The sequence below is a fragment of the Podarcis cretensis genome (genome assembly GCF_951804945.1).
Source record: "Podarcis cretensis genome assembly, chromosome: Z".
NCBI lineage: Eukaryota > Metazoa > Chordata > Lepidosauria > Squamata > Lacertidae > Podarcis > Podarcis cretensis.
The window spans coordinates 3,720,184-3,735,581 of record NC_137184.1 but is presented as its reverse complement, the minus strand read 5'-3'; the positions used below and the strand labels follow the sequence as shown (position 1 = coordinate 3,735,581).

Sequence of the window (15,398 nt, the reverse complement as noted above, 5' to 3'; positions counted from 1 at the left end):
CAAAATGAGAGCAAGAGCTCCAAGTAATACTGAGTACAATCCTGGTTGTATTTCCAATGTATTATCAATAAAAACTTTGCACAAGCAAATTTTTATTCCGAAAGTGTGGGCCAAAGGAAAAAGTTTGAGAAACCACTGCATTAAGGAGTAATTGAGAAAAGGAGTTGTCAGTGACAGTTCTCAGAAGGTTCAGTTTTCAGAGGTGAGGAATCTGTGACCTTCCAAATGATGATGGACTTCAATTCTCTTCATCCTTGGCTCATTGGCAATTCTGGTTGGGGCTGGTGGGATAGCAAGTTTTTGAGCTGGGAAAGAATGGGGGATGGGGAAAGGGAGAACAGGGACAGGAGAACAAGCAGTGCATTTGTTTGAAACAAGGCTTGGGAACATCTGTGGCCCTCCAGGTAATGTTTGACTCCAGCTCCCAGCCCATCCAGTGGAGCCAAGGGCTAGAGATATGGGAACTGGAATCACAACTACATTGCAAGGGCTACAGGTTTCCCATCCCTACTGTAGATCTAAGTCATGGGTAGGCAAACTAAGGCCCGGGGCTGGATCTGGCCCAATCACCTTCTAAATCTGGCCCGCAAACGGTCCAGGAATTAGTGTGTTTTAACATGAGTAGAATGTGTTCTTTTATTTAAAATGCATCTCTGGGTTAGTTGTGGGGCATAGGAATTCATTCATTTTTTTCTTTCAAAATATAGTCTGCCCCCCCCCAAAGGTCTGAGGGATAGTGGATCGGCCCCCTGCTGAAAAAGCTTGCTGACCCGGGATCTAAGTCTAGTAAACAGATTTGGACTTCTTTAAACAAACAAACAAACTGCCTAAAATAAACCCAGCCTAAAAGTCTTAAGGGGACGTGAGTGGCGCTGTGGTCTAAACCACAGAGCCCAGGGCTTGCTGATCAGAAGGTTGGCAGTTTGAATCCCTGCCATGGGGTGAGCTCCCGTTGCTCTGTCCCAGCTACTGCCCACCTAGCAGTTCGAAAGCACGTCAAAGTGCAAGTAGATAAATAGGTACCGCTCTGGCGGGAAGGTAAACGGCGTTTCCGTGCGCTGCTCTGGTTCACCAGAAGCGGCTTAGTCATGCTGGCCACATGACCCGGAAGCTGTACACCGGCTCCCTCGGCCAATAAAGCGAGATGAGCACCGCAACCCCAGAGTCAGCCACGACTGGACCTAATGGTCAGGGGTCCCTTTACCTTTACCTAAAAGTCTTAAAAAGCTGCCTTATAATTGAGTCAGACCTTTGGTTCATCTTTCCTGGGGTTGATAGGCAGCAGCTCTCCAGAGCCGCAGTGAGGGAATCTTTCCCAGTCCTACCTGCAGATCCTGGTGGCTGAACCTGGAATCTTCTGTGTGCAAAGCAGATCCCCTAAGAATGACCTCAAAATCGCCCTTTCCATCTCCTCCTCCATCTGTGCCTAGAGCAGATGAGGAACCTGTGACCCACCATACGCTGTTGGACTCCCATCAGCCCCAGCCAGCATGGCCCTGGCTGGCGATGAAGGGGCTTGCAGTACAACAGCATCAGCCCCAATCCAGCAACCATCAGCCAGGAGCTGAACTGTGAAGAATGACAGGCACTGTCAACTCCCACCAATTTGAATTAGGTTTTTCTTCTCATGGGCAAATCTATGAAGAAGTAAATAATTAGCTGATCAATTAAAAGTGTCCTTATCTGGGTGATAGTTGGAGCTTTTCTCCCCATCTTCTACATTTTTGCCATTGCTGAATTAGAACTGGTGTATTCCACAAACAGAACCATCTTTTCTAGAGGTTCAAACCTTTCCAGGCCTGTGGGCACAATAGCCGTTATCCGTATGGGTCGTGGGTGCTGCTTCTTATAGTCACTTCTCTGCCCCTCCCCCCGAATCACAAATCTTGCTACCCCAGAGGATCTAGGTAAAAATGACAGCCGTTAGACTGGGTACACACTCCTACTTATTCTGCACCCAGTGCATTCCAACCACATTAGCCACAATCCATATCTATTTTGTATTTATACTGTCTTATGAAATGCTGCACTTTGATGGCATCAACATCCCCCCCAAAAAACCCCCCAAGCTTAGATCCAGATTGAGAAAAGCAACCTATCTGCACATTTACTCTGTACACTGCATTCAAAGTCAACAGGAGCGAGAGTGCGCACACAGCCTTAATCCTAAGCCTTGAAAAGCAAAGCTGAAAGAGGAAATGGGAGCGAGGATCACTCTCCCAGTTTCCTCTTTTAGCTCTATGCACTTTTCAAGAGATATGAAAAGCAATCACGCCATGATTCAAAGGGAAGCCAAGGAGGTGAGGCTCGGAGACTTCGTGGGTGTGAGGACTTGCAAGTGTGCAGGTGCATCACTAGAATCCATTGAGGCGTTTCTTTCCTGCTCAATGGGCAGGAGGACAGAAGTTTGCTGCAGACTGAACCTCCTCTCCCCAGAGGTAGCCAGGTAAAGATGGGTTGCTCAACCACCTCCGGATGACAGACCTCTGCCATTTTACTGCACACTGGGAGAGAGGCTGGAACAACTAGCTATCCTTGCGTCCTGAGGTTCTAATTCAGCCACGCTGCTTCATCTTCCAAAAGGAAGAGGCGCTGCTGCAGAAACCTCGCCTCTTCCATGCCAAAGGGCAGCCCCGGGGTTGTGTCTCTCCATCCGCCTCGTTTCTGGTCCGCGCGGCAGGCGGAAATCCAACAGGTGCAGCTCAACCCGCCCTCCGCGCGTGGAGGGGAAAGTCCCCCCACTCCCCCAGCAAGGGACGCCCCTGCTTCCCCCTCGCCCTCTGGACGCCTGACTCGGCTGCCCTTCCCTCCGAGAGACTCCCCGGGACCATGGCGAGGATGGAGAGCAGGGCGTCGCTATAAGACGGTGCCGCTGCTCAGCTCCCCGCAAGGCCTGCCTTGGCCGGGGGGCGTTGGCGGAGAGACCACGGCGTGGTCTCCGGCTTCGGCCGTCCTGCTCCTTGCCTGCCGGGCGGGCCTAACCCTCCTCGTGGCCTTTGCGGCCGCCTCCTCCGGCCAGGCCCTGCCCCGCTCTCGGCGCTCTCGGCTTCGGAAGGCGGCGTTGCCCGGTTCCCTCCGGGGGCGGGAAATTGGAAAGGGAAAGATGCAAAACAAAATAACCGTTCCTTGGAATAACTTTGTACGAGTCTTCTCGTGTCGTTTCTTTTAAAACCATTGGGGGGGGGGGTATATAATTTTTATTGAATTTTCTGTTTTACCATTTAAAGCACTCATTTTTACACCCTTAAGATATCTATGACTTCCCTTCGTCTCTTTCCACGGTTCATTTTACATATCAGATATCCCTGCATATTTTACCAAAACGATAGCATTTGGCATTCCATAAAACAACAGTATAAAAATATGTAAGAGCAAATAAAAATGGAAGAGAGTCAAGCACAAAGGACTAGGTCCAATTTTATGGGTCAGGGAAAGGTAAAGACTTGACAAGCTGTCCGCAGAAACTGAGGGGTAAACTGTAGTTCCAACGATTCTGGGTGTGGGTGAACATGTGCTTTAAATGTGCTCCACGTGTATGGCATGGCTGTGACCTTTCACACATGCTTGATTTTCTGAGAAAGCTGTAAAACAACAGAGAGGTTTATGCGTGCTGCTGTAGACTTATGGTGAACACGATGGTTTGTAGAATCATGTATAACTTTCCAAGTTGGTCTCTGGCCCAAACTTCTGTGCCATGTAACCAGGCCCAGAACATTGGTACCAAATGAGTGCCGCATTTTGGGTCACACGCACTTCGTTTTAATACAGTAATATTGGAACTTTCTCTTTTTTAAAAAAAAATAATATTTATTAAAGTTTTAAAGGTTACAAAAAGAAAAAGAAAACACACCAAGTTAAACACAAACTTGTAAAAAACAGAAAAATAGAAACAATTAAAAAAACCACACACAACAAACCTTCCCATAACTTATCTTTAATTTGCTTGTTTCCTTGACCTCCTCGCACCTCCCTTTTTTGTATTCTAGTTCGGTTAGCTATTTCAGCAAATCCTTTCCATCCTTCCCAATTTTTATCCTATAATTTATCTTAATATAATGTAACTTTACCTTTCCTCCTTTCATCCATTAACAGTCTATTTTTACTTAGTCCTTTATAATATTTCTGCTAAAGCCACATAACTTCATTCCAGCCTCCTTCTAACATTCCTTAATTTTACAATGTTTCTGTAAATAAACTTTAAATTTCTTCCAATCTTCTTCCACCGACTCTTCTCCCTGGCCTCGGATTCTGCCAGTCATTTCCGCCAGTTCCATGTAGTCCATCACCTTCATCTGCCATTCAATATTGGAACTTTCTCAAAGAGGGGAATTACACGCACTAAAATAAATATTGGAAGAGGAAGTGTGAGTCATTGGTGCTCCATTCCCATATATATATATATATGTACATATTGGGGAAAGTGGGGGCACCAGTAACTCACACTTCCTCTTCCAGTTTACTATAAAATGTTTCCTCAGATAACTAGCAAAAATGTGCATGTTCCAGATAACTGGAATTTGAAAATCTCACTGCAGGGGAAGGTGTGCCGTTCCCTTCAGCAATACCGCCCCAAAGTAAGAAAGAAATTTCCACAAACTAATGTGGAAAATGTTGCAAAATGCAATTCTGGCGCTCCTGAAGATCTGGTTGAAAAGTTCTTCTAATGTCTGGGTATCACTGACTTGCAGTGGCTCTGTAAGGATGTTTCCTAGCAGCCTTATCTGGAAATGCCAGGGACGCCACCTCCTGCATACAGAGCATGCACTCTGAAATGGAGCTGTAACCCTACTAGGGAGTAAGTCTTTGGAAGCACTCAGACTTCCTTCGAAGTAAACTTACTTAGGGTCAAACCGTATTCCTCAGGATCAGGAGAAAACAAAAGGGCCTGACTGAACATGCAATATTGCATCCCTAGATACTCCCAACTGCAGAAATTGGACACATCTTTGTTTAGAGTGGCCATTGACACTCGGCCAAAGGAATGGACACCAATTTGTATCTTTCATCCAGACCTTAAATGCACAGCCATTCAAATAGAGGACACCTTCATACAGAGAATGGTCACCTGTCCAAATCCTCTGATAGCCCTGAAAACTGACCACTGTCTTCTGTAAAATAGGACACCTAAGCATCTTATATTTGCTGTTCTTCTTCTGCTGATGAGTGAACATGATGTCATTTCTCTTTCATCCCGGCCTTTTCCACATTCTGCATAATCTAAATAGGATCCATTTGTTTGTTTATTTAGGTTACTTCCTAAACAAACAATGCAAAATTCAGAGACAGTCTTTTTTCAATAAAAAAAGAAGTATTTTGTTCCCTATGTCTGGGAGTGCTAGAATGGGAAGCTTGAAAGAATGGTTAGTACAGCCGCTTAAGGAGGTTTGTAATGAAATATTAGAGGGGAAAAAGGCACCTGAATCGTGGAAAGAAGCCTTCATCACACTTATACCAAAGACCGAAACTGAAAAAAACCAGATTAAGAACTACCGCCCTATATCAGTACTTAATGTGGATTACAAAATATTTGCTGACATTTTAGCAAAAAGACTGAAGAGGGTGTTAATGGAGGAGATTCATAAGGACCAGGCAGGCTTTCTCCCAGGAAGACACTTATCAGATAATGTAAGGAACATAATTGATATTATGGAACTGCTAACTGTAAATATTAATACGAAGGCAGTCCTGATTTTTGTGGACGCGGAGAAAGCCTTTGATAATATCTCTTGGAAGTTCATGAAGAAGAATCTCCATGGGATGGGGGTAGGCCAAAGGTTTGAAAATGGTATAAGTGCAATATATTCTGAACAAAAGGCTAAGCTAATTGTAAATAATGTGGTTACTGATGAACTATCCATAGAAAAAGGGACACGGCAGGGGTGCCCGATATCCCCATTACTTTTTATATCAGTCCTGGAGGTTTTGTTGAACATGATCAGGGGGGACCAGCTGGTAAGAGGAGTTCAGGTCGGAGCTAAACACTATAAATTGAAGGCATTTGCAGATGACCTAGTATTGACGTTACAAGAGCCAGACACTAGTACAAAAAGAGTTTTAGAGTTAATTCAATTCTTTGGCCAGGTGGCAGGATTTAAGTTGAATAAACAAAAAACTAAAGTTCTGGAAAAAAACTTAACAAATGTTGAAAGAGAGAGATTCCAAAATGAAACTGGGTTAATGGTGGCAAAGAAAGTAAAATATTTGGGGATTAACATGACATTTAAAAATGTGAACTTATTTAAAGACAATTATGATAAATGTTGGACAGAGGTAAAGAAAGATCTAGAAATATGGTCGAATTTGAAGCTTTCCTTGTTAGGCCGAATTGCAGTGATTAAAATGAATGTATTGCCTAGAATGTTATTTTTGTTTCAGACATTACAAATTGTGGATAAACTGGATTGTTTCAAGAAGTGGCAGAAAGATATATCTAAATTTATCTGGCAGGGCAAAAAGCCCAGAATAAAATTTAAGATACTTACTGATGTAAAAGAAAGAGGGGGGTTTGCCCTGCCGGATTTGAGACTGTACTATGAATCGGCAGCTTTCTGCTGGTTGAAAGATTGGCTACTTCTTGAGAATGCAGATATTCTGGATTTGGAAGGATTCGACAATAGGTTTGGTTGGCATGCATATTTATGGTATGACAAGGTTAAAGTTCATAAGGGTTTTAAAAACCATATTGTTAGGAAAGCATTATATAATGTTTGGATTCGGTACAAGGATTTGTTGGAAAACAAAACCCCTAGGTGGTTATCACCTATGGAGGCTAAGGAGGTGAAGAAACTTAATATGGAATCCAAATGGCCAAAATACTCTGAAATTTTAGAACAAGAAAGCGGTGAATTTAAACTACAGAGTTTTGAGAAATTAAAGCCCAAGGTGCGAGATTGGCTTCATTATTACCAAATAATGGAAACTTTTAAACAAGACAGGAAAATTGGCTTCCAGGTGGAGAAATCGAAATTGGAAACAGAATTGCTAGAACCCAATACTAAGAATGTATCAAGAATGTACAATTTGTTGCTGAGGTGGAATACAATAGATGAGACAGTTAAATCAGCCATGATTAAATGGGCACAAGACGTTGGACATGACATTATGTTTGCTGACTGGGAACAGTTATGGACCACCGGTATTAAATTTACGGCATGTAATGCCCTAAGAGAAAATATTATGAAAATGATTTACAGGTGGTACATGACCCCAGTTAAGCTTGCGAAGATTTATCATCTGCCCAATAATAAATGTTGGAAATGTAATGAGACTGAAGGTACCTTCTTTCACCTTTGGTGGACCTGCCCAAAGATTAAAGCCTTTTGGGAAATGATTTATAATGAAATTAAGAAGGTACTTAAATGTACTTTTCACAAGAAACCAGAGGCATTTCTCTTGGGCATGGTCGGCCAATTGGTGTTAAGGAAGGATAGGACTTTTTTTATGTACGCCACTACAGCAGCAAGGATCCTTCTAGCAAAGTATTGGAAGACACAAGAACTCCCCACACTGGAAGAATGGCAGACGAAAGTGATTGACTTTATGGGATTGGCAGAAATGACTGGCAGAATCCGTGACCAAGAGAAGGAGATGGTGGAGGAAGACTGGAAGAAGTTCAAAGCTTATCTTAAGAACTGTTACAATATTGATGAGTGCTAAAATGTCAAGGGGAAGGAAGATGCAGAATTACAGCTGAAAATGTTTGAGGATCTAGGGTGAAATTGAGAAAGATAACAAATTTTAAATTTAATTGGCTAAATTTAATTTAAATTTAAATTTAATTGGCTAAAAGGGTTGCTGAAAAATTGTAAAATAAGGATGCAAATAGGGTGAGGTATGGGGAAGTCCGAGAAAGGAGGCTTATGAAAATGAGGTTAAGAATTTATATTTGTGTGTTTGTTTGTATTGGTTGATGTTTTTATGTTTTTATGTTGTTGCTGTTGCTTTGTTTCAAAATTGGAAAACTAATAAAAATTATTATATATATAAAAAAAATAGAATGGGAAGCATCCATGTAATACAGCTTATTTTAGACACACACCAGTGATGCATCAGGGGAGCGCCTTGCTTGATTTAGTTCTTAGGGAGGAAGAGATAGAGAGATAGAGAGATAGAGAAAGAGGTTGCATTGGAAGTAAGAAAGGGCACTGCAGGGACTTGAACCCCGTCCTGGAAACCAGGAGTGCCAACCACCAGCGCCTTTTGCTTTTTTTTCTTTTTCTTTTTTTTGGCAATGCAACAAGGTGAAAAGCAAAACCTGAGCGAACACTCTGAATACTGAATGTTCTCTCAGGAAAAAGAAAACCCATAAGAGTTATGAAGTTGCAGACAGAACACAATCGAGGTTTTAAGGGATATTCACCTAGATGAGTTTAAGTCACTATTTGCAGGGCCATTAATTTGCAGGGCAGCAGAGAGAGACTGGTTCCAGTCTTAAAACTCTGCCTTTATGCTCACCTTTTTGTTTGTCCCTCTGAAGTGAGAATTCATGGGCCTGGAAGTTCCTTCTGCTGGTCTGTGAAAAGCAATCTGGATTATTAGCTTGTTGCCAGCCCATCCCCGCCAGTTCTAGGGAAATGGAACACAGCTGTTCTTACCAGCCTGACTTCTGCAGGAGGAGTTGGCTTCCCCTGAGTGTGGTGGGCTCTTGGACAGAACTGTGAAGAGATCAAGCGAACGGAAATGGAGAGGCCAGCACAAAAGGATTGTACTGAAAAAGATCACTAAATTGTGGTGTGAACTTAACTTGCCATTAAGTTTCCAGAAGGCTTGCAAAATTGTATTTCTTGTGTCGCTGAGATGCACCTGGAAGAGACTAGGGTCTTCAGCAGCCCTCCCCTCCAGACACAGCGGAGCAAAAACAGCAGGTTACCTAAAGCAGCGCAATCAAGACGCAGGTATCTCTCAATCCTATGCTGCAGATGTTCACTTGATGTATCAAGAGCTCTGACACTGCCTTTTACTTGTCAATTGAGCAGATCTGCTTCAGGCACAGGTAGCTCTGTGAGGTCTGTAAAAAAAAAGAGCTGTAACAGAGCAAGGATGGCTGTCTCACCAAAAGATGTACCTTATTGTGTGGTGATGGCACAGGAAAGGGCCTCCCTTGCAGCGGTGTCCCGACAAGAGAAGTCCCTCCAGGTAGAAGCACAGAGAGTGACTGCATTAGGCTTTCGAGTTCGCAGCTCTTCTGAAAAAGTGATTGAATAACCAACATTGCTCAATACAAGCTCTTTGGAATATTTAGTTTGCATATTTGATGTATTATTCCATTTGGAGCCTACCTTTTCTCTAACGGGATCAGGGTGCTTGAATGGTTCCCCTCACTGCGACCTGAAAGAATCTTTGTACAAAGAGTTGCAGGCAGAACACAGCACATATTTTCTCCTCGGCCAAGCACAAGATACTCACCTAGTTGCGCTTTAGCCAGAAGACACACAACTGTATTGCTGGTATAATTACAATAGAGCACTTAGAGATTACTTGTTACTTATTAGTGCCTATCACCACCACTGATAATTCGAAAGTTTTTTTTAATAGAAGCTACGATTGCAGTTGAAGGTAACTAAGTGAGACATTACAAAGGAAGAAGTTTGCTACACCAGGTTTTTTAATATATTACCTTAGGAACAGAAGTACTGGTGAGGATTTTAGTATTTGTTGGAAACCCAGCAACTATCAACCCTATCATGCAAGTTTTCACCAAAAAGCCAGTAATACAATTTTGGTGAAATTAAATTTCTAATAAATGGATCATGTTTCCTGCAGTAAACAGACCCCAGGCAAAGAAAATTGGGAGCTACATGCTTCCTTTATCTACAGGAGATAGGAGTACAGACCTCTATTCCAAAATGTTCACAAATGTGGGTTATTATTATTTTGTGTGGCCCTGCTCTGGTCATTAGTGGAACAGTCAGCCATCCCCTTATGTATGAGTCAAAATGGCCAGAGTCAGGATTCATAAGATTTCAAATATTTTCTCAGTCATTTCAGCCTTACCATTAGCAGACAAAATTTTCTTCCCTTTATGTACAGGAAAAAATGGTCAAGGCTCATCCTTCCTAATTATCAATATGTATTGCTTAAACGTTTGCTGGACTTTTTTTTTGCTTAAAAATGGCCGACAAAATGGTGAAAACCTCTGTTCACTCCAATGCCTCTACCACTGCCATCAGTATATTCACCCTCAAAATGCCTTACTTGCTTTTTCACACGGAAATCAGCAAGGCAACTGTTACAGACAAAGGAACCAGTTTGATGCATCAGGTTTTAAAATGGGTATTCTAAATGTATTACCTTAGGAGCAGAAATACTGGTGAGGATCCAAACCATGTTTGGATCCTTCTGGATTTGTACACATCTGAAGGAACAAAAACTCAACAATATTTTGGTGAGCCTCTTCTGCAGTTGCCCAGTAACTACAATTAGGTATAATACTCTCACCTTTGGTTGGTTGTTTTTTGCTGCTGCTCCTTGTGGTTTTCTCAGTTATTTCCTCCTTTTTTGCTTCCCCAAGAACCGATTCTTGATCCTAGTGGCTTCCAAATCTTTTCTTGTTCTATAGTTATTTCTCTTTTCGTGCCTTCATTCTGTTCTAACTTCACCACTTCACCAATCTGAAGTGGCTTGTCAGTTGCCTTGATTCCCATCAGGGAAAAGGGTGGGGTATTAATAATAATAAAGCGGCGCTTCCCCCATCGCCAGCCCCAGAGGATGGAGGGCAGCCGGAAGGCGCGCGATGCCTTCCGGCTACTCTCCAACCCGGCTTTGAGGCTGGCAGTGGGAGAAAGCAGGCTTTTCCCCAAGGAGGGAGAAGGGACTGACATTCCGAGTCCATCCCTTCTCCCTCCTGTGGGCTTTTGCAGGAGATGGGGGAATTCCCCCACCTCCCGCAAAAGCAGGCAAAAGCCGTGCGCTCTTTAAAGGGGCTGCGCGGCTTCTGCTGGCTTTTCTACGAGGTGGGCGAATTCCCCCACCTCGTAGAAAAGCCCGTAGGAGCCGCACAGCCTTTAAAGAGCGCACCGCTCTAGGGGGCTTTTCCCCAAGGAGGGACAAGGGACTGACTGGCCGTTTCAGTCCCTTCTCCCTCCTGGTCGAAAAGCCTGCAGGAATCGCGCGCGGCTCCTGTGGGCTTTTGCGGGAGGTGGGGGAATTCCGCCACCTCCCGCAAAAGCAGGAAGAAGGTCTTGGAGTAGCGCACAGGCTGCGTGCAGCCTGTCCACTGCTCCCAGAGCTGCGGGGGGGGGGATTATATTTCCCCCCTTGATTTCCCCCCCTGAAAACTAGGTGCGTCCTATGGGCCTGTCGTTATAGGGCGAAAAATTCGGTAAATAAAAGTTCTGCCCATCAGCAAAGGAGCTTATCTATAGTCCCCAAGAGCTACCACAAAATGGCTGCAAAGCATTTTTGTCAGCAAGGCAACCTGAGATAACATAAAATTAAAAGGAACTATTGAGGCATCTAATCATAGCCTGCATTTTTATTGAGGCTTGATCAGGGCCTGTATTTTAAAATGAGCTTAAAGATTTTCAAATGTTCATGCCAGGCAGAAGACCAGCTGCCTAAGAACCTTGGCAAGATGTTTATTCTCCTGGACAAGGGGCCCCCCTGATTTATAGCAGAAAACAATTCTCAAAGTCAAAGGGAATTACAGGCTGACAGCCAAGGTTACACTGACCCTACATATTACAGAAGATAAAAAAAGAGATAAACATAATTAAGAGTGGGTAAATAGTAAAATAAAACCATGTGCCTCCCATTAAACTTGAGCCATATTTTCCTAAGGTTGAAAGGTCAAGAGCAGTGAAAAAGGCAACTGGTTTGGCTGGAGAAGAGGTTTTCTTTCTATCTTATTTTGAGGCTGGAAACTGTTCCTTCCTTTTTTACTTTAAAAAGGTTTATTCTTCTAAAAAGCTATCTATGTTATGTATTAAATATTGGCTTAAATGTAATTATGCAAAGGAATTAGAAGCTAAGAAATGTTAAATCCTTATGCTAGATTCTTATTTCATATAGTTGGAAGAGATCACAGGGGCCATCAGCCACCAGCCCAGCCCCCCTGCCAAGCAGGAAACATCATTAGAGCACACATATGGTTGTCAGGCCTTTGTTTAAAAGACCTTCAAGAGAAGGAGATCTTTCAATGATGATGTGAACTCAAGATCCTTGACATCTGTTTAAGATAAAAATTTAAGATTAAACCATTTGTTTTGGAGGGCAATAGGGCGAGGTGAGCTGGTAATTAAGGTTCCTTGTTGAGACACATGTAAGATATATTACTACTTATTTGTTATTTATAGATAGAAGAATATATATCTTTTTGTTTCCCATAAAAGAACAAGAGGAAATGGGTGTATCTTTTGTGATTGGTTCTAGCAAACAGCCAATAGGAATTTCAACCAGGCTGATTGGACAGAGGCAGCCACAGGAGGAGCAAGGGAGCTGGATTAAGGAAATATAAGTGCTGGCCAGAATGGCAGGAGGCCAGGCCAGAGCTTGGTAACCATATACCACTGTGCCTCATATTTATTTGTCTGACAAATAAATTATTATTTTAATTTCTCTATTGCTGCGTTGAATATTTCATTCCAGCTAAGCGTTAACCACAAGCAGGGTGCTACACTATGTTGTCTTCTCCCCCTCTGCTTTGCTCTTTATCACATGCACAGCCTTCTTTCCCCCTGGATCCACCTACCCTTCTCACTTCTAAGTCTTACCTATGTTAAAATCTTCCCAGTCTTGGTTTTTCTAACTTCTGGAGTGAAGTTCTGGAGCGAATGGTCGCAGACCAGATCCAGGTGTTCTTGGAAGAAGCTGATTTTCTGGATCCATTTCAATCAGGGTTTAGGCCTGGTTTTGGCACAGAAACTGTCTTGGTCACCCTGTGTGATGACCTGTCAAGAGAGAGACAAGGGAAACATGTCCCTGTTAATTCTTCTCGACCTCTCAGCGGTTTTTGATGCCATTGACCACAGTATCCTTCTGGAGCAACTCTCTGAACTAGGAGTAAGTGGCACCGCTTTGTGGTGGTTCCAGTCCTATTTGGATGGTCGCTCCCGGAGGGTGTTACTTTTCAGCCCCGTGGAACCTCCAACAGGGTTTCCGTAGGGCTCAATTCTATCCCCCATGTTGTTTAACCCTGCTCTGGATGGGGTTACACCGCCCCTGAAGGAGTAGGTTTGTAGCTTGGGGGTACTCCTGGATCCTTTGCTGTTGCCTGAGGCTTAGATCACCTCAGTGGCCCAGAGTGCCTTCCATTAGCTTCGGCTGGTGGCCCAGCTACACCTCTATCTGGACAGGGATAGCCTAACTACTGTTGTCTATGCTCTGGTAACCTCAAGGTTAGATTACTGCAATGCGTTATGCATAGGGCTGCCTCTGAAGAAGGTTCGGAAACTTCAGCTGGTGCAGAATACAGTGGCCAGGTTGCTCACTGCAGCAAGACGGTTTGAGCATATTACACCAATCCTGGTCCAACTGCACTGGCTACCAATTAGTTTCTGGGACCAATTCAAAGTGCTGGTGTTGACCTATAAAGCCTTAAACAGCTCAGGACCACAATACTTCAAGGAAAGCCTCTTCCCATATGAACCTACCCAGACCCTGAGATCATCTTCTGAGGCCCTTATTTGTGTGCCTCACCCATGTGAGGTCCAGAGGGTGGCAACACAAGAAGAGGCCTTCTCTGCAGTGGCTCCCCACCTGTGGAATGCTCTCCCCAGTGAGGTTTGCCTGGCGCCTTCACTATATACTTTAGGCACCAGGCAAAAACGTCCCTTTTTAACAAGGCCTTTGCCTGTCTGATCTACATCCTATATCCTTTTAAAAATGCTGGCTCTCTTGGGGGGGGGAGGGTTATTGGGTTATTATTGTTTTGATTTTGTGTATTTGATATTTTATGTGAACTGCCCTGAGACCTTTGGGCATAGGGTGGTATAGAAAACAAACAAACAAATAACTTTGACATCAGACACCCATTCTTCTTTTTATGAAATGGCCTTTTAAAAGAAAAGCCTTCTATTTTCTGTATTTATTCTTCACTCTGCTTGAAGCAGACTTCATATCCACCTACCGTCATTTCCTGTGCTCCTTTTCACACCCAATGACTTGTTGGTTGAAAGGTAAATAAATTTGATTTTGCCCCTCACATTCTTTCATTTGTCGTTTTCCCCTGTATCTCTTTTTAAAGTGGTAAATAATAATTTTTCTGTGCCTTACAACTCCTTTGCTTACTTAAAAAATAATTAACAATAGTTTTGAAAAGAAATCTAACCTAAACTGGTTTTAGTTTCCATTTTAAACCTATTCCCCTAGCCTCCCTCTCCTAATCCCTCTGTCCATTAGCTCCTCCAGCTCTGACCAGTGAGAGGGCTAAAACCAATACTATAGCCAGGGACAGTCTCGCTCACTAGAATCTGGCTCGCTCCTTCCACCATTGTTGGTCATAAAGGCACATAAAAAAGTCCCTCAGCCCATTAATACAGTGGATGTAAATGTGTTTGTTTTCAACATGGGGTCGTTGTGCATGAGTGAGAAATTAGTGCCCACCCCAGTCCCTAATAACAGGGTTGCTGGGGTGCCAACTTGAATAAAATATTGGGGGGAGGGGGCAGTAAGCACTGCCCTCCATAATCAATCACATGACATGGCACACACACACCATTTGAATGGCAATACCCATCAACTTTTTTGGAGGACGTCCCAGCCCCTTCAAATATTTTATTGGGGAGGGGGCTTAAGAGGAGTTAGCTCTTAAGTTGGGTTATATGTCGTTCCTGGATCAATGTCTTTGCTTGCTTTGCTATGTGTAGCACCTGCTGTGCCTTTGAATGGCATTTTGCCCATGTATCACACTGATCTGAGCATTAAAGATTTTGGTAGACACGGCAGCCTGAGTTCGAATTCTTCACTGAGTGGGAGACGGGAAACTCTCGTCCACAGGGTGCTTTTCTGGAGATTCTCCTGACCCTCCCATAGCGTTTTTCGGGGGGGGGGCAGTGTCTATGCTCTTCCCTTTCCCAATAATAAGATGTTCTTGTTCCTCCCATAATTTCTACCCAGTTGTAATTGAAGGTGGCACCATGAACAAACATCTCCCAAGGGATCGCAGGTAGGAAATTGTCTTTCTTGCTTTTATTTTTTTAAATCAAAATCAAAATCGAAGACTTTTCAATTCCGAAATTGGAAATATTATTTAACACAATATGAAGAGGTGTTGATGTGCCAGGTACAGGGAAACATTTTTTTGTATTGGATTAATTCCCAAACCCAGATAAAAGAAATTAACGGTTTCAATTCCTTCTGCCTTCTTAATCTTCTGAATCAAGATCAAAAAATGTTCACAGCATTAGTTTGAGTAGTAGCGCTCCAACCGTAGGAACATCTGCCCACTTTGGGCTTTGTAG

The 15,398-nt window shown here is 43.3% G+C and overlaps 2 long non-coding RNA genes across 4 annotated transcripts; both read right to left on the bottom strand.

Moving 5' to 3' along the window:
- Nucleotides 1–3,392: 3,392 nt before the first annotated feature.
- Nucleotides 3,393–10,131, bottom strand: LOC307208008. 3 transcript variants are annotated; one of them, XR_013834931.1, is made up of 4 exons: nucleotides 8,870–10,131; nucleotides 8,595–8,654; nucleotides 8,455–8,512; nucleotides 3,393–3,581 (listed from the first exon to the last, which is right to left on the bottom strand). It is a non-coding gene; the product is annotated as an uncharacterized lncRNA (long non-coding RNA). The 3 variants fall into 3 exon arrangements; XR_013834932.1 differs by having other exon boundaries at nucleotides 8,599–8,654; XR_013834933.1 differs by lacking the exon at nucleotides 3,393–3,581 and adding an exon at nucleotides 7,993–8,076.
- Nucleotides 10,132–10,155: 24 nt separating this feature from the next.
- LOC307208009 lies at nucleotides 10,156–13,768 on the bottom strand. The gene is made up of 3 exons (XR_013834934.1): nucleotides 13,590–13,768; nucleotides 12,711–12,887; nucleotides 10,156–10,631 (listed from the first exon to the last, which is right to left on the bottom strand). It is a non-coding gene; the product is annotated as an uncharacterized lncRNA (long non-coding RNA).
- Nucleotides 13,769–15,398: the final 1,630 nt, after the last annotated feature.